Below are 25,069 nucleotides of genomic sequence, written 5' to 3'. Positions count from 1 at the left end.
ACTGGGGGATACTGTTAAGATGAAAGGAACACAGCATAACTATGTTTATACTACCTAATCTGTAGGCACCTGATGAAATTTCATACTTGGATGTCTACAACTTGGCAATTTCTAAAAATGTTTCAGCTTCCCTTTTTAAGAGTGTGCACCTCCTTCTGGCACCAATGGTGACCATCACTTATAATTTGAACTGTGTAGTCAGTTGCAACACTCCCTTGGAGTGTTTAATCAGTCACTACACACACTCTTGTAATGTATAATTAACTGCTATACAAGGAGTGTGTAATTACTCACTATAATCCCTTGGGATGTGTACTAATTGACAAACAGAGAGAGTGTGTAATCAGTCACTATACTCTCTTGGAGAATGTAATAGTTGATATATTCCCTTAGAATGTATAATCAGTCACTACACTACACTCTTGGATTGTGTAGCAGTTACTATATTCCCTTGGAATGTGTAATCAGTCACCACACAGGAAGTGTGTAATCAGTCATTATACTCCCTTGGCATGTGTAATCCATTACTACATTCCCTTGGAGTATAGCATCAATATCCACACCCCCTTAGAATAAGAAATGAGCTGCTGCCCTCCCTTAGATGGTGCAATGAGTTGCTACACTCCCCTGGAACCCCTCATTAGTATGTACACTCCCTTAGAAAATGCTGTGACACAAGGGAAATACTGCCAGCCCAGCTAAAAGGAATTTTGTAAATAATTATATGTCTTTTGAGAATATTAATATGATTTATATAGAGATGTAACAAAAGGTGCCACTGCCAGCCCAGCTAACTGGAATTTTGTAAATAGTTATATGTCATTTGTGAATACCAGCATGATGCAATTGCTTGTGTTACCAAATGTATTAGAATTATATGTTATGTGTATATTAAATACTGGTACAGAAGGGTTTGTACAGTACTGAGCTTCAAGGATGTGTCCACAGTATACCCATCTGGAAAGGAACAGGGATGTATGTGGACTGTGTACCTGTGGAGATGTGTGTTTTGATAGTGGAAACTGGAACATATGGGGTTGACTTGCAAAACTTCAAAAAAACAAGTTGAAATTGGATTATTTTACGATTGTGTTATGGAAGTTATTTTCAATGTAGCAAGGAGACATGATGTCTGGAGCTGTGGTGCCTTCTGCATTGTTTTGTAAGTGTTTCATTGCTTTGTGTCTTCTAGCAACTGCAAACATCTGAATGCTATGTATTTTTCTGAAGGAGATGTCAAATGCTACAATGGGGGTTTAGCTTGGGAACTTAAGTTAAGTGACAGAAGGTGATGTCATCCAAGTTTACCCAGCAGTAATATTTGATATTGATTTAAGAACTCTTTCAGAGAGAGAGAGACTGGGCATTTTATATTTTGTCTTTCACCTGGAAACATCCACTCATTATCACATCTGCACTTGTCTGTAAGTAAGATTCAGGGCATAGTATATCTCTTAGATATAGATAGACATATAGTAAAGATTAGTTTTAGATCTTTTCTGTATTTATTTGAGACTGTCCTGCAATGTTGTTTTAAAATATTTCCTGTGATTTTGAACTCTGAAGTCACTGTGTTGAGTTAATAAGTATTGTCTTATTCTTTTATTATTTATTATTAAAAATATTTAAACCTATCTTTGTGGCTGTTATTTGTGAGACATATTTAAGCTCTTAGAGTACTTGAATATGTATTTGGTGATACTGTACAAGCCATTCCTAAATAGCCTTGCAAGTCTTGGTCAAAACTACCATTTGGATAAATGTAACATTGCACAGGAGGATCGGACACCCTTTGTAAGGGCCTTAGAGTAGTTGATAAAGAGTGGTTGGTGGCAATGGTAACTACCTTATAGTCTTGGCAGAAGGGGGCTTAGGTAATAAACCTCTGCCAGCCTTTCCCAGGGAAGAGTGTGTTTGTGTGTGTGTGTGTGTGTGTGTGTGTGTGTGTGTGTGTGTGTGTGTGTGTGTGTGTGTGTTTGTATATAAATCAAATCTCAAAATGTGTGCGTGTCAGCTACTTGGGCAGGAACAAGAAGCACTGGTTGTACAGAGAGGTGTTTGAGGTTTTGGCTTGACCACTCAGCTGAGATCCCAACCCTATAGCTGTGCCAGTGGGGAGTCTTATTAGGGATTTGGAGAGAGAGGGAGAAACCAGCCCCAGACTGACTGTGAGCTCTGTGTGCTCTTAAGGGAAATTGCATTTTACTGTGTGTGTGCTTGGCATCCTCACAGTGTTTACACCCCCTACCTGTTGCCAGTGCTGTGAATTGAGGATCCTTGATTACTGGGCCTGTGCAGGGCTGTCACATATTAATTGGTGGCAAAGGTGGGATGGCCACATCACATATTAATTGGCTTGTAGTGGTGTGGATATTGAATTCCTGTAGCTTATGTACAGTGGTCACTGAAGGTATTTGTACTGTCAATCAGCCACTCAGTGAACATTCAGAGTTCATATCATAATTGGTTTATTTTTTGTTAACTTAATTAGTCAGGGAGAGCAGGCAAGCATGTCAGCAGAGCAGCTTGGCAAGCTTACAAGGAGCCAGTGGGCTGAGATGTGCCAGGCTAAAAGACTGGTGCATGCCAACCTAAGGCAGAAATGATTGAAGCTTTAGTCACAGCTACATCATAGGATAGCAACCAGGACAGCAAGCAGACTGGCCTTGGGAATGTACAACTCTCAAATAATGGACAGTTCAACCTTTCCACAGAGGACTTAAAAATCCACCTGAAGCTAAAAAGACTTGAGCTGGAGGCCAAGCATTTGGAAAAAGAGGAAGCAGAGAGGCTGATATGTCTAGAGACTGAGGAAAATGAGAAACTGCAACATCTGAAGGCTGAGGAAAATGAGAAACTGCAATGCCTGGAAACAGAGGAAGCAGAGAGGCTGATATGTCTAGAGACTGAGGAAAATGAGAAACTGCAACATCTGAAGGCTGAGGAAAATGAGAAACTGCAATGCCTGGAAGCTGAGGAGAAGGACATGCAGAGGAAACATGAAAAGGAGATGCTGACTCTTTGCCAGAGTCATGGAGTTAATGGGGAAGGGAGTAACCAAACCCCAGAAGCAACAAAGTTCTGTACATTCTTGCACAATTTACAGAGGGGGATCATTTTAATAGTTTCATTCATATGTTTGAAAGGGTATGTAAACAGTATAATGTTGACTAAGGGCTCTGGGTACAGCTCCTGGCCCCCTTACTCCATGGCAAATCTGTAACTGTTATTTCTAAATTGTCTGATACTGACAGTTTAAATTATATTGTTGTAAAGAACTGTCTTTTAGAATGTTTTAAGTTAACACCTGAAACTTATAAGAAAAAGTTTGTGAGCATAGATGCAAGGCAGATGAAAGCATGTGCTTAGGCGCCGGAAGCTGTTGAAGACTCGGGGGCGGAGGGTGAGAGGGGCACTTGGTGATCTAAAAAGGGCAGTTTTTAAAAAACTATTTACTGCCACAATTTGGATGACATTTTAAACTTAGCCAGTTTCCCTTTTGGTGCTTGAATTAACATTTCCTGATTGGTCTTACCTATCCCATGTCTGATAATTTGTATATCAGCCCTAGTGAGGATAACTGTGATCATACCATAGATAATTTGAGGGGACCCATGTTATGGATGCAGCATTTAGGAACTGTCTGTATCCATTAGTGGTATGAGGGGAAATCTTGGAGTACATTTTCTATTACCCATACTTAGAGCCAAGTTGCATTTGAATATGTAAAGGGATGAGCTTTGTTTAACTTGAATGGATAATCTGTTCCGGCACAGTGGTAGCCTCTGTGATATATATCCATCTCTCCACAACATTAAGTTTAGATACTTGGACTGAATATTTCTTATTCCATGTGACTTGCTGATGTTCAGTAGGTCCATCAGTATTGGGTGGGAGGATGCCTTGTATGCCAGACACAGGTCACCTCTAAACACTCTGTAGGATACGGAGCATAGTGACAAATTTTTGAGGCGGTGCACACAAGACCTATTGTTTAAAACTTGTATCCTTTTAGTAAGGTATCTTTGTGGGTATTCTAATTGTTGCATGGGTCTGGAGAGATACATGCCAAAATGGGCATTATACAAAATTATTGACCTAATGAGGGCTTTGTAAAGGGGACAATAACATCTCTAGAGCTAGTCGCAATCAATCTGTTTATAAGCTGTGCATTATAGAAAGACTTTATGACTTTGGGCACATGTTGGTCAAAAGTTATGTCACTGTAGACACAAGTTCCCAAATGCTAACCAACTGGATCAGTTCTCAGGGGGTAGTGTCAGTTTGGCTATTCCCTAGAGTAGATGGACTTCCCAAAGGATACGATAATGTATTTTTAGGAGTTTAGTTTCAATTCATGATTCTGGCACCAGTTATTGTTTGGGACAAACCTTCCTGCATAATGGTTAAATCATTTGGGGATTCAACAGTTCCTCCTAGCTTGCAGTCATCTCAAACTTAGTCAGCCAAAGCCTTTTGGTATTTCCTTTTACTTTTGAGATATATATGCCAAACAGAAAAAGTCTCAGCACCAAACCCTGGGTGACTCCATTGGTGATTGGTCTCTTTGTAGAGGTAACTGGAGGTCCACAATCCACAGAACTGCAAAAATAGCAAACACTGATAGTCATTTGCTAAACAAACAATACAGTCTCACAATGAAAACAGACTTAGCATGAGTAGTAAACGTCTCTGCCCTTGAAACTCACATTCATTGAAATGGCATGAAGACCTACATTCATTCTTCATCTGGCCAGTGGAGGACTAAGCTTACCTCTGGGCTGTTTTCAAATCATAGGCTCCTTACACATTTTTAGGGCCATGCATACATGTATGCATTCTTTGATTCACCTTCCTGATTATTTAAATTATACAACAACCCCCCCCCATTAATATTCTAAAATGTGCATGCTGATTGGTCAGCATGCCCATTGTAAGTCAGACTTATACTAATGGAAAAAGGTCCGGTCGCCCGGACTTTTTACATTAGTATAAGTCTTTTTTTTTTTGTATGTGTTGAACAGCAACGGAGAACTGAAGAGCTCTGTTGCTGTTATCTCGCTATGTTAAATGCATTTAACATAGCGAGATAGCTTAAAAAAAAGCAACGGAGATCTTCTTTTCTCCGTTGCTTTTTTTAAAGCTGTCTCACTATGTTAAATGGGTTTAACATAGCGAGATAACATTAAAAAAGCAACGGAGAAAGGAAGATCTCCGTTGCTTTTTTAAAAGTTGTCTCGCTATGTTAAAGTCGTTTAAAATAGCAAGACACTTTTAAAAAGCAACAGAGATCTTCCTTTCTCCATTGCTTCCTATACACACAGTTCTCATGTACTGCTTAAGCATACGCATGCGCAGTACGTCAGAACTGCTCCAGAATACCAGACAGCTGCGGAAGGGCAGCAAGGAGGCATTATACAATGCCATTATTTAAGAAAAGTAAGTATTTTTTTTCTTAAATAATGTCATTGTATAATAGCAATAACCCACTTCTGTGTGTGGGCAATGCTGAATTTACCCATGGTTGTCTTTGTTTGGCCACTCGGGCTTCGCCCTCATGACCAAACCATGCCAACCGTGGGTAAATTCAGCATTACCCATATCCAGGCGTGGGTTATTGCTTAATTATATTTCTTGTATAATACAGCAAACTTGTTGAAGCGTGTTTTAAATGTATTGTTTTGAACATTTTTCCAGTAAGCAATGAAACAAAATTTGTGAACCAATAATGACAAAACTGCCCAATTCAGAACATTCCATCATACGAGTCTACTCAAACTTCTGTCATATACACTCCACCATTATCAGTAAATATGCACAATCTCTGCAGAAGTAAAAGTCATTTGAATAATTTCACATTAAAGGGATCTGTATCTAATGAAGAGGTTGCTGCTAGCAAACAACTTTATATTTCCATTGTTTCATCTATAAATAAAATGCCTGTTGCCTTGAAGAATTGCCCGTGTTACATTATAAAAATGATAAGCTAGTAATATTGCAATGGGGAATGGATGGCAAACTGATAACAGGTTCATAGTTATTAGATAACTCCTCCAAAGGAGAACACTCACAGGACTACAACATCCACTCACTTTAAAGTGCAACACAGTACAGTATCAGCAATCCATCTGCATATAGTGGGCATAGAACCCACAGCCTTCTGCATCAAAACTGAGTATATTACCTGTTGTGCTACTAACAATACAAGGCGACTTGGCATAATCAGCATTAAACTTCTATTCCCCTGAAGCTCTTAGTTCCTTGTAAAATCCTGAACTAAATCTTTCAACTCTGCAGCACAAGGCATCTGGAAAAAGCCAAAATGTATTGGGAGTGAGGGTTGGGGACAAAGGCCCAAAACTAGGGACAAATTGTAAACATTGCTTGTATAATCTTAGAAAGCTGCTAGAATAAAGTGTTTTGTGTTACTATGTGTTTCCTGAAAGATAGACTGAAACTTAAAGGGCTATCATTATTTAGCGAATTTAGTTCTCACTGATTTGCCAGAAAAAACACAAATTTTAAGAGGAACAGACCAAAAATATGAGCCACATATTTTGTGAAAATCTGGACAGTTGAAAGCTATGGTCTCAACTCCTTGAATCACAAATGGTGGTACAGGTAGAGAATTCAGGTTCTTGTTTCTTATAAAGGGTTTGAGCCTGAGTAACACTAACCACCAGGTATACCTAATGGGGGCATTACACACATTTGAATTACCAATGTGCACATCCCTGTTGTCTTGTTGGACATCAGATTTGCTTATACTGAACATGCTGATTACACCTGCTATGGTTGATGGACACTAGTAATCTTGACTTTGGCTCTCCTTTCCATCTTTTGCCTGTTTTGGTTTAGGTGATAGTAAATATGTATGAATCTGTCTTAGGCTGGGGGTTATTCCCATGGGGAGATGGTTCAAGGAGTGTAATCACCTAAGGATCCCTTTCTTTACATTAACATACTGATGATGAGGGCAGTCCTTTTTTCCTTCTGAACTTTCAGGATTTTCTGCTCTGTGTCTTGTCCATTCAGACAGCTTATCGACATATGGCATCTCACCAAACAAGAACAATTCCTGTCTAGGGATCTAAACATAGTCAGCAATTCAAGCAAAACATGCTAGAGCGACAGATATGTGTCTCAGAGATTGCTCCTTTTTGGAACAGGCTTCCTATTAACATTAAGCAGAGCCCTTCCCTAGCCCTCTTCAAATGCAATTTGCATCAATGGATGGGGAATCATAAATTCACACCTGGGGTAGCACCTATATCACTTATGGACAGAGCCAATCTATAAGACACTCAAAGCATATGCTCAAACCCATGCCATCCTCTTGCCCCTAGGGGCAATATATTGGGTAAAATTGGGTTATATTGGCTAGGATTGTAAGGGCTAGGCATTAACCTAGTAATCTCCTATGAACCTAAAAAATGAGCATTGTTACTCAGTACCCCCGTTCCCCCAGATTTACAAATATCTGTACTTAAATATTCTCACTCCATTGTCTATTCAACTTGGAGACAAGGTGATCGTTCTTAACATATTATAACAATTATTACTATTTTTCCAGTACCCATTAATAACAGAGGAGAATTAACATTTATGATCTAAGCCTTAATACATTGTCAAAATAAGTAGTAACATAATAAGCAAATAACAGTTGCAGTTGGCACACTTTTGCAAATAGCAACACAAAGAAATAGAGCTCTAGCAATTCAAGCCTCTCTCATTAATCCTGTTTTCTTTCATGTAAACACTCTTCTTTACACCTTCACAAGTGACCACACCCTTATTACCCTATGGTACTTTATGTGCCAGCTCACTAGTGTCTGCAACAGCCCGTGTAATTTTTGTACAAATGGACATATGTATTGTGTCATCCCTGAAAATAACACATGTTCTGTATCTGGGAATATAACTCTATAGAATTAGAAGTTATGTACTTACCATAACGTTCCATCTGAGTAGGTGGATTCATTTGTCTGCAACCTGTGGGTATGGATCCGATATCGGATCCGAACCGGCATGATATATCCAGCTATGGATCCGAGCTCCTAGCTCCTCCCCTCACCCATAATGCCCTGCTCTCCCTACATGACCTCAGATCGAGTTTGCCCTACACCAACTACCCTAACCAAAGGGTAACACACCCTATGCAGGAAACTGACAAGGCCAGGGGGATAGGAGGGCAGGATGGTTGCAGACAAATGAATCCACCTACTCAGATGAAACGTTATGGTAAGTACATAACTTCTTAAGTAGGAGAATTCATTTGTCAGCAACCTGTGGGACGGAGTCCCCAGCTACCTGAATCTTGGGTGGCCATCATGGAAGGATATTCTGGAGCACCGTGGAGCCAAAGGATGCTCTACCTCTAGAAGTGACGTCCAGCTTGTAATGAGTAATAAAGGTATGAGATGAAGCCCAAGTGGCTGCTGAACAAATGTCATCCAGAGGAACCCTAGACTTAAAGGCCGCTGAAGTAGAGACAGACTGGGTCGAATGAGCATGGACTCCCTCCGGTGCGGGCCTCCCAGAGGCTTGGTATGCTAACAGAATACACTGAGAAATCCAGCGTGACAAAGAAACTTTGGAAATTGGTTTACCCAGATTGAATTTGGCATGAACAACTGGTCTGATTGCCTATGACCAGCTGTCCTCTGAAGGTAAAAACAAAGCTGCCTGTGAACATCCAAGGAATGCAGCTTGTATTCACCTTTGTTTTGATACTTAGGGAAGAAAACAGGGAGGTTGATGGACTGATTAATGTTAGCTTCCGAAGCTACTTTAGGAAGAAAGGAGGGATTGATCCTTAGGTACACCCAGTCCGGATGAAAAATCAAATAAGGTGGTTTCATGGACAGGGCCTGAAGCTCTGAAACTCTCTTAGCCAAAGTAATGGCTACCAAAAAAGCAGTCTTAAAGGACAAGTATTTAAGATCGACTGTGGCCTGAGGTTCGAAGGGGCGGTCAAGGCCTGAAGTACCAAGGAAAGATCCCACGGGGGAACCGTTTCTTTGACAGGGGGTCTGAGCAAAAAGGTGCCTTTTAGGAAGGTTTTGCATAACTTAGCCGACATAAGAGACCCTGAATCGTGTCCAACATGGTAATGAGATATGGCCGCCAGCTGAACTTTGACCGTGGAACTACTGGCGCCCACTGTGCGAAGATACATTTCGCTACTTGAGAATTGAGAGACCACTCGTACGGGGAGAGAATGGTGCGACTGAGCTTGTCCGCTTAGGCGCCGAAGCTGTTGAAGACTCGCTTGAGGGGTGAGAGGGGCACTTTGGTGATCTAAAAGGGCAGTTTTAAAAACTATTTACTGCTACAATTTGGATGACATTTTAAACTTAGCCAGTTTCCCTTTGGTGGCTTGAATTCAATATTTCCTGATTGGTCTTACCTTATCCCATGTCTGGATAATTTGTATATCAGCTCCCAGTGAGGATAACTGTGATCATACCATAGATAATTTGAGGGGGACTCCACAAGTGATGCAGCATTTAGGAACTCCGTTCTGTATCCATTAGTGGTATGAGGGAAATCTTGGAGTACATTTTCTATTACCCATACTTAGAGCCAAGTTGCATTTGAATATGTAAAGGGATGAGCTTTTGTTTAACTTGAATGGATAATCTGTCTCGCACAGTGGTAGCCTCCAGTGATATATATCCATCTCTCTCCACAACATATTAAGTTTAGATACTTGGACTGGAATATTTCTTATTCCATGCTGTGACTCTGTTGATGTTCAGTAGGTCCACTGTCAGTATTGGGTGGGAGGATGTGCCTATGCCAGACACAGGTCACCTCTAAACACTCTGTAGGATACGGAGCATAGTGACAAATTTTGATAGGCGGTGCACATACAAGACCTATTGTTTAAAACTTGTATCCTTTAGTAAGGTATCTTTGTGGGTATTCTAATTGTTGCATGGGTCTGGAGAGAGATACATGCCAAAATGGGCATTATACAAAATTATTGGACCTAATGAGGGCTTTGTAGAAGGGGACAATAACATCTCTAGAGCTAGTCGCAATCAATCTGTTTATAAGCTGTGCATTATAGAAAGACTCTTTATGGACTTTGGGGGCACATGTTGGTCAAAAGTTATGTCACTGTAGACACAAGTTCCCAAACAAGCCAACCAACTGGATCAGGGGTTCTCAGTGGGGTAGTAGTCAGTTTGGCTATTCCCTAGAGTAGATGGACTTCCCAAAGGATACTTATATAGCAGCTGTATTTTTAGGGGAGTTTAGTTTCAATTAATGAGATTCAAGCACCCAAAGTTATTGTTTGAGACAAACCTTCGTGTATAATGGTTAAATCATTTGGGATTCAACAGTTCTCCTAGCTTGCAAAGTCATCTCAAACTTAGTCAGCCAAAGCCTTCGGTGGCTTCCCTTTACTTTGAGTATATATATATACAAACAGAAAAGTCTCAGCACCAAACCCTGGGTGGACTCTGCATTGGTGATTGGTCTCTTTGTAGAGGTAACTGGAGGTCCACAAATCCACAGAACTGCAAAATAGCAAAACACTGATAGTCATTTGCTAAACAAACAATACAGAAGTCTCACAAATGAAAAACAGACTTAGCATGAGTAGTAAACTGCTCTGCCCTTTGAAAACCTCTCACATTCATTGAAATGGCATGAAGACCTACATTCATTCCTTCATGAGTGACCACATTGGACTAAGCTAAGTACCTCATGGGCTGTTTTCAAATCATAGGCCCCTTACACATTTTTAGGGCCATGCATACATGTATGCATTCTTTGATTCACCTTCCTGATTATTTAAATTATACAACGACCCCCCCCCCATTAATATTCTAAAACGTGCATGCTGATTGGTCAGCATGCCCATTGTAAGTCAGACTTATACTAATGGGAAAAAGGTCCAGTCAGCCCGGACTTTTTCCCATTAGTATAAGTCTTTTTTTTGTATAAGCTGAACAGCAACGGAGAACTGAAGAGCTCATCACAGTTAAAGAGTCTCGCTTATAGTTAAAATGCATTTAACATAGCGTAGATAAGCTAAAAAGCAAATAGAGATCTTCTCTGTTTCTCTGTTGTTTCTTTTGTGTTTTCGTCTCTACTCATGTTAAATGGGTTTAAATATAGCGCAGATAACATTAAAGTTAATCTGAGAAAGTTGAAGATCTCCGCCGTTTTTTGTAAAAGTTGTCTCCGGGCTTATGTTAAAGTCGCTGTAAATAGCAAGACACTTTTAAAAAAGCAACAGAGATCTTCCTTTCTCCATTGCTTCCTCTTACACACAGTTCTCATGTACTGCTTAAGCATACGATGCGAAAATGGCCACGCCAGAACTGCTCCAGAATACTGTGACAGCCAAGTGAAGGGCAGCAAGGAGACATTATATTAAATGCCATTATTTAAGAAAAGTAAGTATTTTTCCAAATAATGTCATTATAGGTATAACAGCAACAACTCCACTTGTAGTAATGCTGAATTTACTCCATGAGTTAAAACCTTTTGTTTGGGCCATCGGCCGCCATGACCAAAACCATGCCAACCGCGGGTAAATTCAGCATTACCCATATCCAGGCGCGGGTTATTGCTTAATTATATTTTGTATAATACAGCAAACTTGTTGGAAGTTTTGTTTTGCAAATGTATTGTTTTGAACATTTTTCCAGTAAGCAAATTGAAACAAAAATTTGTGGAACCAATAATGACAAAACTGCCCAATTCTAGAACATTCCATCATACCTAGTCTACTCCAAACTTCTGTTATATACACTCCACCATTATCAGTAAATATGTACAATCCTGCAGAAGTAAAAGTCATCTGAATAATTTCACATTAAAGGGATCTGTATCTAATGAAGAGGTTGCCGCTAGCAAACAACCTTTATATTTCCATTGTTCTACCTCATCTATAAATAAAATGCCTGTTGCCCTTGAAGAATTGCCCGTTCAAGTTAAGCATTATAAAAATGATAAGCTAGTAATATTAGCAAATGGGGAAATGGATGGCAAACTGATAACAGGGTTCATAGTTATTAGATAACGCTCCAAAGGAGAACACCTACAGGACTACAGACATCCACCACTTTAAAGTGCAAACACAGCACAGTATCAGCAAATCCATCTGCATATAGTGGGCATAGAACCTGGCACAGCCTTCTCTGCATCAAAACTGGCGTATATTACCTGTTGAAGCCAGCCAGCAATATGCCAAGGCTTACTCTGGCATAATCAGTACTTAAACTTCATTCCCCTGAAGCTCTTAGTTCCCTTGTAAAATCCCCTGAACTAAATCTTTCAACTCTGCACAAGCTGCATCTGGAAAAAGCCAAAATGTATTGGGTGGGGTTGGGGACAAAGGCCCAAAACTAGGGACAAATTGTAAAATACTGCTTGTATAATCTTAGAAAGCCAAGTGAATAAAGTAGTTTTGTGTTACTATGTGTTTCCCTGGAAAGAGGACTGAAACTTAAAAGGGCTACTACTATTTAGCCTAATTTAGTTCTCACCTCGACGGCTACAGAAAAAAACACAAATTTAAGAGAGGAACAGACCAAAAATATGGAGCCACATATTGATGAAAATCTGGACAGCATGGAAAGCTATGGTCTCAAACCTCTGAATCGCAAATGGTGGTACAGGTAGAGAATTCAGGCTCTTGTTTTATACAGGGTTTGAGCCTGAGTAACACCCAACCACCAGGTATACCTAATGGGGGCATTACAATACTACTTGAATTCACTAATGTGCACATCCCTGCTGTCTCTTGTTGGACATCAGATTTGCTTATACTGAACATGCTGATTACACCTGCCATGGTTGATGGACACTAGTAATCTTGACTTTGGCCTCCTTTTCCATCTTTGCCTGTTTTGGCTTTATAGGTGATAGTAAATATGTATGAATCTGTCTTAGGCTGGGGTTATTCCCATGGGGAGATGGTTCTAAGGAGTGTAATCACCTAAGGATCCTTTCTTTACATTTTCAACATACTGATGATGAGGGCAGTCCCTTTTTCCTTCTGAACTTTCAGGATTTTCTTCTGCTCTGTGTCTTGTCCTATTCAGACAGCTTACTTCCACATATGGCATCTCACCAAACAAGAACAATTCCCGTCTAGGGATCTAAACATAGTCAGCAATTCAAGCAAAACATGCTAGAGCGACAGATATGTGTCTCAGAGATTGCCCCTTTGGAACAGGCTTCCCATTAACATTAAGCAGAGCCCTTCCCTAGCCCCTTCAAATGCAATTTGCATCAATGGATGGGGGAATCATAAATTGGCACACCTGGGGTAGCACCTATATCACTTCTATGGACAGAGCCAATCTATAAGACACTCAAAGCATATGCTCAAACCCATGCCATCCTCCTTGCCCCTAGGGGCAATATATTGGGTAAAATTGGGTTATATTGGCTAGGATTGTAAGTGGGCTAGGCATTAACCTAGTAAATCTCCCTATGAACCTAAAAATGAGCATTGTTACTCAGTACCTGCTCCCCCAGATTTACAAATATCTGTACTTAAATATTCTCACCCATTGTCTATTCAACTTGGAGACAAGGTGATCAGTTTCTTAACATATTATAAATAATTATTACTATTTTCCAGTATTCCATTAATAAATAGAGGAGAATTAACATTTATGATCTAAGCCTTAATACATTGTCAAAATAAGTAGTAAATATAATAAGCAAATAACAGTTGCAGTTGCTGGCACACTTTTGCAAATAGCAAACACAAAGAAATAGGAGCTCTAGCAATTCAAGCCTCTCTATTAATCCTGTTTTCTCATGTAAACACTCTTTCTTTACACTCCTTCACAAGCAGACCACACCCTTATTCACCCTATGGTACTTTTATGTGCCAATGGCTCACTAGTGTCTGCAACAGCCCGTGGTAATTTTTGTACAAAATGGACATATGTATTGTGTCATCCTGAAAATAACACATGTTCTGTATCTGGGAATATAACTCTATAGAATTAGAAGTTATGTACTTTCTACCATAACGTTCCATCTGAGTAGGTGGATTCATTTGTCTGCGTAACCTGTGGGTATGGATCCGATATCGGATCCGGAACCGGGCATAGATATATCCTAGGCTATGGATCCGAGCTCCTAGCTCCCTCCTCAAATCTATAGCAATGCCCTGCTCTCCTAAGGCTATGACCTCAGATCGAAGTTTGCCCTACACCAACCACTCCCCAACCAAAGGGTAAACACACCCTATGCAGGAAACCGACAAGGCCAGGGGGATAGGAGGGCAGGATGGTTGCAGATTAATGAATCCACCTACTCTAGATGGAACGTTAACGCAGGCAAGTACATAACTTCTAAATCTGAAGCAGGAGAATTCATTTGTCAGCAACCTGTGGGACTTGAGTCCCCAGCTACCTGAATCTTGGGTACTTACCGTTGAAGGATATTCTGGAGCACCTCTGGAGCCAAAGGATGCCTCTACCTCTTAGAAGTGACGCCCAGCTTGTAAATGAGTAATAAAGGTATGAGATGTGAAGCCCAAGTGGCTAAGGTCATGAACAAATGTCATCCAGGAGGAACCCCTCTGGGGGACTTAAAGTGCAAGGTCATTGCCAGAGTGAGATCAGACTGGGTCAATGAGTATGGACCTCCTCCGTGCTGGCACTCCCAGAGGCTTGGTATGCTAACAGAATACACTGAGAAATCCAGCGTGACAAAGAAACTTTGGAAATTGGTTTACCCAGATTGAATTTAAGTATGAACAACTGGTCTGATTGCCTAAGTGACCAGTTGTCCTCTGAAGTTAGTAAAACAAAGCTGCCTGTGAAATATCCAAGGAATGCAGCTTAGTATTCACCTTTGTTTTGATGTTTTAGGGAAGAAACCCAGGAAAGTTGATGGATTTATTGAACAAGTTAGCTTCCTTCCCGGCGTACTTTAGGGAAGAAAGGAGGGATTGATCCCAGGGTACAATCCCAGTCCGAGATGAAAAATCAAATAAGGTGGTTTCCATGGACAGGGCCTGAAGTTCTGAAACCTCTTTAGCCAAAGTAATGGCTACCAAAAAGCAGTCCCTAAAGGCGACAAGTATTTAAGATCGACTGTGGGCCAAGCAGGTTCAAGGGGGGAGCGGTCAAGGCCTGAAGTACTCAAGGAAAGATCCCACGGGGAACCGCTTTTGACAGGGGGGTCTGGAGCAAAAGGTGCCTTTAGGAAGGTTTTGCATAACTTAGCCGACTATAAGAGACCCTGAATCGTGGTCCAACATGGTAATGACAGATATGGCCTAGCCAGCTGAATCCTTTGACCGTGGAACTACTGGCGCCCACCGTGCGAAGATACATTTCCTGGCTTACTCTTGAGAATTGAGAGACCACTGTGACGTGGGACGAGAGAATGGTGCGACTTGAGCTTGTCCGCTAGGGATGCTTGGTCCGACCCGAATATGCGCTAAGTGGCGAGAAAAGCGGTTGGTGGAGATCGCCCATTCCTACACTCTCATGGCTTCCCGACATAAAGGGTGGTGACCTGGTTCCCCCCCTGTTTGTTGGATGTACCAGACCACCGACTATGTTGTCTGATTGAATCGCACTGTGTCCCAGGGGAAGGAGGGCCTGCCTGAAGCGACTTGGTAACGCTTAAGAGCACCGTACCACTTACTTCCAGAAATATTGATATGCAGGGAGGTCTCTGAATCGCCTTCCACGTGCCTCTTGGACCATCCGCCCGTAAAAATGTCCCGCTTCCCACCCGAGGGTGTGGAAGCATCCGTGGTCACTGTGGCTTATGAGGGGAGATGCACAAAGGGGCGGCGGCCCTGTGGAGGTCCGGAGAATGGAGCCACCACAAGAGAGAGACCGCTGCAAGCCCCTTGCTGATTGCAATGGGATTATACAGGGGAGGGAGAGAAATGACCATTGCACCTGAAGTGCCCATTGAAGCACCCTGCATGTTCAAGCCGGGCGGTGGAAGAAGAGTAATCGGCTGCCGCCATAGACCCTAGTGCCTCTGTGATCACCTGCAGGTGTTGAGCTGGAGTGAAGGATGCGGGCTCCAAGTGACCTGGAGTCGCAGATTCTGAACTTGCTTCTAATGGGTTGTGAGAAAGGCTCTTAGAATTTCTTCGGTGTCTAACCTGGCTCCTGCTAAATTCTATTGGTTTGAGTAGGGGACCAGGTTGGACTTCTATGTTTCACCGTGATGCCTAGCTTGGGGAGCTGGGACGAAGGAAGCGAAGGAGTCTCTTGCCAAAGAGAGTAGATGCCTTGTTGGGGCAAGTGAGAAGCCGTAGTCGCCTAGGTAATGGAAAGACCTGCACCCCCTTGAAGCCCTACAGGTGGGCCGCAAATCCACCAAGCTAACACTTTGCAGTGAACACCCTGGGGGCTGTGGTGAGACCCAAAGTGGCATCCGAAGGACCCTGAACTGGTAGGTGACAATTGGTTCTAGCCCAAATGAAGCGAAGAAACCTCCTGGATCGCCTGTCCATCTGGAATGTGGTAGTACGCTGGCCCTTGAGGTCTACATAGAGCACATCCAGTGATTCTCCCTCAGAAGGGGAGGATGGACTGCAAAGGACCATCCTGAACTTCTCTTTGGGAAACTGACAGGTTCAACAGGGACAGGTCTAGAAAATGGGTCTTAGGTCCCCCATCTTTTGGCACTAAAAAGAACCTGGAGTAGAACCCTGATCCGATCTGGTCTGGGGACGGGCTGGATGGCCTCTTTTCAGCAGATGGCCAATTTCTGCTGAAGCTGCCTCCCTCTGATCGGGTGGAACTTCGGGAGGATTTTTAACTTTGGGGACATGAAGAAAGGGGATCTTGTAACCTCTGGATATAATCCAGGAGTACCCAGCGTGTCCGGATGTAATGGACTCCCAAGCGCCGCTTAGGTGCTCCGGGAGAATGTCACCCAACTGCCTCCAGAGTGGAGGCAGTCGGGCAACCCCCTCAGGGTTGCTGCATGGGCCATTCAGAGAAAGGTTCCCTGGACCCAAAAGTTTCTGGGAGCCCTCTGCCCCTAGGGCGGCGTTCCTGGCCTGTCCCTCTGCCGCGCGAAGGAAGGACTGGGTTGTCCAGAGCGTGGCTGGGAATGCTGCGACTAATCCGGAACCACATCTCTTCTGGCCCTTTGGCTCCTAGGAGTAGTGGGACCTCTGGGGCACAGAGAAGCTGGACTCACTCTGCAGACAGCATCTTCCGAACTCGGCCCTGAAACCAAGGTATCGCGAACCGCCTTGCTCACAAAAGGGCAGAAAACTGGCCTAAAGGGGGTGATTTATGCAATGACGCTCTTTGGAAGGGCTCTGTAAAACTGCAGTGGCGGAGCCAGTGGCCTGCCGCCTTGTGACTAGTCTGGCCGGCCCCACAGCTCTAGCGGCTCCCTAGGTAGCAGCATGGGAAAGTAACCTGTGAGCATAGAGGTGTTAGTCACAGAACGTAAGAGTGGCCATAATGGGTGGAGTGGCAAGTTTATCCCTCCCCTCCCAGCGCGGACTGGGGGATGCAGCGATTCCTTGATAAGATCGCGCTTGCCAAAAAATCCTAATGACGTAAAAGCCAAATAGTTGAGCTTCCCTCACTGGAGAAGGTCATCTGAACTAAAGATTTGCTTCCCAAACGCGTGTACATCATCCGGTGACTCCCTTGCTTGGGATGGACTGAGGGACTCTCCATGGGCGAAGTTCCTCTCAGTGGCTGCTGCCGACAAATATGGCACCAACCGGGGTCCCTTTGCTCCAGTGGGCAATGGCCAGCAGGGGCCGCTAAGTGATCCTGGTCGGGCCTCCCATCTGACAGACTCGAGGGCAGGGTCAGATCCGGGTACCTGTAGTACTGTCGGCGCCAACTCACCAATGGGTTCGGTGGCTCCGGGTTCGGGCGCCCAAACCCGGTAGCGGGTCGGAGAAGGAGCAATGGGCTTAAAAGGGAGTCAGCCTCCCCTAGTGGGGGGGGTAGTGCATGAGCACTCCCCATCTGCATCTGGGCTCTGGATGAACCGCGATCACTCCAGTCCCGATCAGCATCGTGGGAGAGGCTGTAGGTAGACCTTCGCACGCAGGCTACCAAGGTGTAGGCCTTGAGTGCCGCTTCTGATAGCCCTCCTCAAGGCGGAGGTCGGCTCCCCATCCCCCAGGCTCCGGAGAAAAGCATCGGGGACCAGAGCCGAGGAGGGGGAGAGCCAGCAGCCAGAGAGGGCCAGAGGGAGAAGCCCGCTTAGCTGGCGGGCCGAACGGGAGGTCTCGGCCCGCCCACTTGTGGTGCTTCTCTCTGGTCCTTTTTTCCTGGCTTCCTCTCTCTCCCACCCTTTAAGGTGAGTTTGAACCTGGTGGAGGAGAGGGGGGAGCAGGGTAAGGGGCAGGCACTGCCGGGCAGTGACCACACTATAAGGGGCCGAATGGCCGTAGTCTGGGGGCAAGAGTCCTGCACAAGATCAGCTCTCGGACCTCCTCGGCCTCCTTCAATGCCCTGGGTTGAACTCCTGCACAGATTGGGAACAATTCCTGGAAGTGAGGTGTTCAACCTTACAAGGCATCAATAACGACGATTGAGTGTGGCCATCAGCAGGGGAAAGCTTATGGCCACACCTCGGAGCACTTTGAAAAACAGCGCCTTTGGAGCCTCAGACGCTACTATTTTTTTAGCAAAATAGTAAATACATAAAATAAAACTAAAACACTCTACACAAAGGCCCCCCAAAAAACACACACACACCAACTATGGAACCAGCGAGGGGTGAGGGTAAAAACTATATTAAATTAACCCCAAAAAAGAGATATAAAACAGAAGGGAAACCTATAACTTTCTACACACATTTAAAGTTTCTAAATAATTTTAAAACCCTTTTAATAAAGAATATTACAACTTAGCTTATGGAGCTCTGGACGACCCAGCCTTTACCATGCTGGGTAGACTAGATCTGAGGTCATGTAGGAGAGTAGGGCATTATGGGTGAGGGGAGGAGCTTAGAGCTCAGATCGATAGTTGATAAACCATATGCCGGTTGCCTCCTATATCGGATCCATACCTATCAGTGTTGTTGACAAATGAATTCCTACTTTTGTGATTAATAAGTTATCATGTAAGATGAAAAGTGCTGTAATATAGTAGTTAAAACAAGTTAGAGTTTGGTCTTTACTTGCGGCATATTTTTGTTTTTAAGACAAAGGGAACCAGTTGGCGTGAATGGCCAAACAATGATGGTTATTGTGTAATAAGAAATAATAAGTGATGTGAAATATATAGAAAAGTTGATAATTTCCAACTAAAAAATACAAAATTCTGGGAATTTTGTTTTCCTTGTACAACTAATGCATATATTTTATTGTTTGAATGGGTTCTGAGAATGACATGATTTTTGTTTCTATGTTATATCACGCAGGAGGTTACTGCTAGCCTAATGGGCCCTAGGGCCCCTCAAGGCCCAGCCAACCACCCGGTATCCTAATGGGGGCATTACACACATTTGAATTACCAATGTGCACATCCCTGTTGTCTTGTTGGACATCAGATTTGCTTATACTGAACATGCTGATTACACCTGCTATGGTTGATGGACACTAGTAATCTTGACTTTGGCTCTCCTTTCCATCTTTAGCCTGTTTTGGTTTAGGTGATAGTAAATATGTATGAATCTGTCTTAGGCTGGGGGTTATTCCCATGGGGAGATGGTTCCAGGAGTGTAATCACCCAAGGATCCCTTTCTTTACATTAACATACTGATGATGAGGGCAGTCCTTTTTTCCTTCTGAACTTTCAGGATTTTCTGCTCTGTGTCTTGTCCGTTCAGACAGCTTATCGACATATGGCATCTCACCAAACAAGAACGATTCCTGTCTAGGGATCTAAACATAGTCAGCAATTCAAACAAAACATGCTAGAGCGATAGATATGTATCTCAGAGATTGCTCCTTTTTGGAACAGGCTTCCTATTCACATTAAGCAGAGCCCTTCCCTCGCCCTCTTCAAATGCAATTTGCATCAATGGATGGGGAATCATAAATTCACACCTGGAGTAGCACCTATATCACTTATGGACAGAGCCAATCTATAAGACACTCAAAGCATATGCTCGAACCCAAGCCATCCTCTTGCCCCTAGGAGCAATATATTGGGTAAAATTGGGTTATATTGGCTAGGATTGTAAGGGCTAGGCATTAACCTAGTAATCTCCTATGAACCTAAAAAATAAGCATTGTTACTCAGTACCCCCGTTCCCCCAGATTTACAAATATCTGTACTTAAATATTCTCACTCCATTGTCTATTCAACTTGGAGACAAGGTGATCGTTCTTAACATATTATAACAATTATTACTATTTTTCCAGTACCCATTAATAACAGAGGAGAATTAACATTTATGATCTAAGCCTTAATACATTGTCAAAATAAGTAGTAACATAATAAGCAAATAACACCTGCAGTTGGCACACTTTTGCAAATAGCAACACAAAGAAATAGAGCTCTAGCAATTCAAGCCTCTCTCATTAATCCTGTTTTCTTTCATGTAAACACTCTTCTTTACGCCTTCACAAGTGACCACACCCTTATTACCCCATGGTACTTTATGTGCCAGCTCACTAGAGTCTGCAACAGCCCGTGTAATTTTTGTACAAATGGACATATGTATTGTGTCATCCCTGAAAATAACACATTTTCTGCATCTGGGAATATAACTCTATAGAATAATAGTTATCATGTAAGATGAAAAGTGCTGTAATATAGTAGTTAAAACAAGTTAGAGTTTGGTTTTACTTGCAGCATATTTCTGTTTTTAAGACAAAGGAACCACTTGCGTAATGGCCAAATGATGGTTATTGTGTAATAAGAAACAATAAGATGTGAACATATAGAAAAGCTGATAATTTTAACTAAAAATACAATTCTGGGAATTTTGTTTTCCTTGCTAAACTAATGCATATACTATTGTTTAATGTTCTGAGAACATGATTTTTGTTTCTATCTTATATCATAGGAGGTTACTAGCCTAACAGCCCTAGGGTCCTCACAAGCCCAGCCAAGTCCAACCCATGTTCCCAAGGGTGTCTGGTTCAAGCAGACACTAAAAATCAGCATCCACCACCCCTGTCCAAGAGGGACACAGGTGGAACTCTGGGGCAAACTTCCGGCTACCCATCCAATTGTCTAAATTGCGCTTAAATAGAGCCAATGAGGGGCTTTGTATAACATGAATAGGAAGCTTGTTCCAAAGGTGGGGCAACCTCTGAGAGACATCTGTCTCTCCAGGAACTTCTGTTGATGTCACATACCATTTTAAGATCCTTTGAGCGACTGACCTACGTGCCATTTCATTTGTGAATATGCATTTTCCATCGAAGCTTGGTCAGAGACTGCTCTATATGCAAGGCACAGGTTGCCTCTGAGCAGTATGCATAACAGAGTAAAATGACAATGACTTCAGTCTGTCCACATAAAGGCAGATCTTGAAGACCCTGAATATTTTTTGTAAGGAACCTCTGTGGCATCTCCAATTGTTGCAGGTTTTGGAAAGGAATATACCAAAGGGAGCACTGTACTCTAGTATTGGCCTGATGAGGGAAGAGTACAGGGGGGTTATAACCTTTTTTTCTGGAGGCAAAGCCCTTACTTATGAGAGGAGCAATATAAAATATACTGAGTCGATCCAGTAGTTAGGGACTTGGGGACACACAGACAGTAGTATAGCCTTTGACCATCACCTGTTCACAGTAGTGAGAAAATAATTCTAGATTAAGCAACTTAAAGTATGGCATCTATGTCCAAGAAGGTCACCTCCACTATATTTAGCATTCATCAGACCCAACAGAGTATAACACCGCTTTTAGTATCTACTCAACCAGGCACATCCAAAAATTGTAATGTCCACCAAGGCTCTTCACCAAAAGATGACGGTGTAAATAGCCTGTCCTATAAGATCTATCCCTGTATTCTAACTCTTACATACTATTGAGGGGAGATCTATCTCTGGCATAGAAGGAATTGTCATACCCCACCCTGCTGGACCTTGTGGAGATCTACAAAAGAAACAGGCCAAAATTACTCTAAAGACAAACCTTGCCAGTTGGAATCAAGTGAAGATGAGGGGGGAAAACATCTTAACTTCCATCAGGGAAAATGATCAACCCCCAACACCCCACAAAAGGGCTGCAAAGTAATTAAAACTATGTAAAGTAGGGGGTGGCAATCACCTTGCAGGAAGTCCATGGTTGTCTTTGACTGACATTAAGTCAGTAATGCCCTTTATATAGTTTAGCCATCTTAATGTTTTCAATTAGAATTATGATAAACGGTGTTACACTTAACTGAAAGCCAATCGGTGTGTCATCAGCACACCCACACATGTGCAAAGTATGACTGTGTGCCTTAATTGTCATAGGACCAGCTGGAAAGAATACTCCTTCAGTGGGGCAGGCACCCCATCAATGTGAAGCAGAGTTCCTCCCTAAACAAATTTGAGTGCAACTTGGACCACTGGTTGAGGAACAGGAAATTCATTCCTGGTTTGGAACCCATTTTCTCCAGTGGATACAGCCTGTAAATGGTTTATCTTTAGGCCCCTGCTTACATGTACCAAGGGTACTAGAACTTTGTCAAGCATCCCAACTCTACCAAGTTTAAAATGGCCCCAGTGATCATTAGCCTAGTACATACCTAGAAAGAAGAACAAAAGGAAAAATAAAAACACAAACACACAAACAGGTCATGTAACAAAAACAAACCATTTTCAATAGCTGCATTTTATTAAATCAGTTTTACTATGGTAATTCCTAAAGCACTAAAGAGAATACAGCAGCTAGATAATATTTTTGGCAAATTATACAATACCATCAAAAACCAGGTAAAGGAGACTCAGATGCCAGATATCCAGCTTTGCAATGCAGCAAGCTTGACCCTCCGGACTGCGACCAGCGTTAAGTTCATAGGAACTCGCCAAAAGATTGGCAATGGTCTAGAATGCATTAAACAGCCAAGATGCTTGAGGAGGTTAAAGAGACCTGCTACTCATGACTTATGCGCATGAAAAAACAGTGTTCTTACGAGTCGCCTAATAAAACTTTTGTGGAGACCTTCCTACGACATGGTTAAGGCATGGATGTCTGACGAACTAGAAGGTGATACTCCGCTTTGATCAAGTGAGATACTTTGGTTCAGATGAACCGCTTTTCAGGTACCTAATTATAGGGTTACCACCTGTCCTACTTTGCGAGAGACAGTCCCTCTTTGGGCAGTTGTGTCCTGACAAAAAAATTGTAAAAATGGCAAATGTCCTGAGATTTTAGGGCAAAATTATTTCCTATATTTTATGTAATAGTTACATAAAAGAGTTATTCTGTATCTGAAATACCTAAATGTTATATGAAACAGAATAAGCAACTAAAATGCTGCAAGAATAAGCTTTATTTAGGCAAAAAAGTTAATATTCTATCCTTTGTACTGGCTGTGGGTATGTGTCGGCCTGTAAAATCTGATGTTTGTACCAAAATGTCCCACTTTGGCCATTTGAAAGGTGGCAACTCTACCTAATTAACAACATACTTGGGAACTCAAGAGATAGTATGCTACACTAACTTATCAAACAAAAAACAAACAAACGACATCCGATCCAAATATTTACAGAAATGTGCTTAAAAGACTTCCAGAAATCTTCTGATAAGATGAATCCCTGCACAGCTTGTGACCAAGCAAGCATACTACAGACTATAATGTTTAATCATTTTGACCTGGTGTTACACAAACATAAAATTGACAATTCAGAACAACAGAAACAATATTCTAGTTTGACTAGAAACTATATTACTTTGATAGGTAACGTAACCAAATGTCACGTTCAAAACATCAGACTTCAAACTACATTGGTTCAAACTTCCTCACCCAAATATGCACAGACACACAGGGGCAGCAGCAAAGAAAACTCAACTCTGACTCCTGTACCTAAATAAACTTGTGATTAAAGAGCAAAAGCAAAAAACTTTCCTTACTGTAAGGAAGCATGACTCACTTGGAACAGCATAATTCTCCTTATAGCTAGTTAAACTTCCGTGCCCTTAATCCACGTTAGCATTCAACACACTCATGGGTTCTCCTTAAAGAAAAACTTCACCATGAAGTTTTTGAGGTAATTGCATCATTTCCCCAAGAGACAGGTCTTGCAGCTGTAAAAGTGTGTGTGGGGGGGGCCTCCCCCTTGCTCTATGGGGGCCCTCCCCCTTGCTCTATGGTTCCGGCGCCCTTGAGCATGTGTGAATACGTTGCTGAACTAAGCACTTTTTTCATAGATGGGTGAGTGGATGTCAGGTCACTACTTTTGAAGGGCTGGCAGACATTTAGGTGAGGGAACAAGCCCTTAGCACTTTGCCTGAGGACATGAGAATCTGGATAGCTGATAGACAATGCAACACTGCAGATGAGTTGGGGAAGAAGGGAGACCTCTACCTAGCAAGCAGGGCATCACTGCACAGGAAACGAACACCCAGTGCTGCACATGGGTCTAAGGGAACCCATGGTGGGCAGCTCAGACTGCTCCAACAGAGTCTGATAGTAGCAGGGGAAACCTCTAGTCCAAGTAAATGTCCAGGACCAAGGGTTAAATGTTTTAAATTTAACCAGTGGGCTCATGTAGTCTATAGATACAATACCATCAAAAACCAGGTAAAGGAGACTCAGATGCCAGATATCCAGCTTTGCAATGCAGCAAGCTTGACCCTCCGGACTGCGACCAGTGTTAAGTTCATAGGAACTCGCCAAAAGATTGGCAATGGTCTAGAATGCATTAAACAGCCAATATGCTTGAGGAGGTTAAAGAGCCCTGCTACTCATGACTTATGTGCATGAAAAAACAGTGTTCTTACGAGTCGCCTAATAAAACTTTTGTGGAGACCTTCCTACAACATGGTTAAGGCATGGATATCTGACGAACTAGAAGGTGATACTCCGCTTTGATCAAGTGAGATACTTTGGTTCAGATTAACCGCTTTTCAGGTACCTAATTATAGGGTTACCACCTGTCCTACTTTGTGAGAGACAGTCCCTCTTTGGGCAGTTGTTTCCTGACAAAAACATTGTAAAAATGGCAAATGTCCTGAGAT

Source organism: Protopterus annectens, chromosome 4.part0 (genome assembly GCF_019279795.1).
Source record: "Protopterus annectens isolate FY-2018-M chromosome 4.part0, PAN1.0, whole genome shotgun sequence".
NCBI lineage: Eukaryota > Metazoa > Chordata > Ceratodontiformes > Protopteridae > Protopterus > Protopterus annectens.
Note: the sequence above shows the minus strand (reverse complement) of the source record.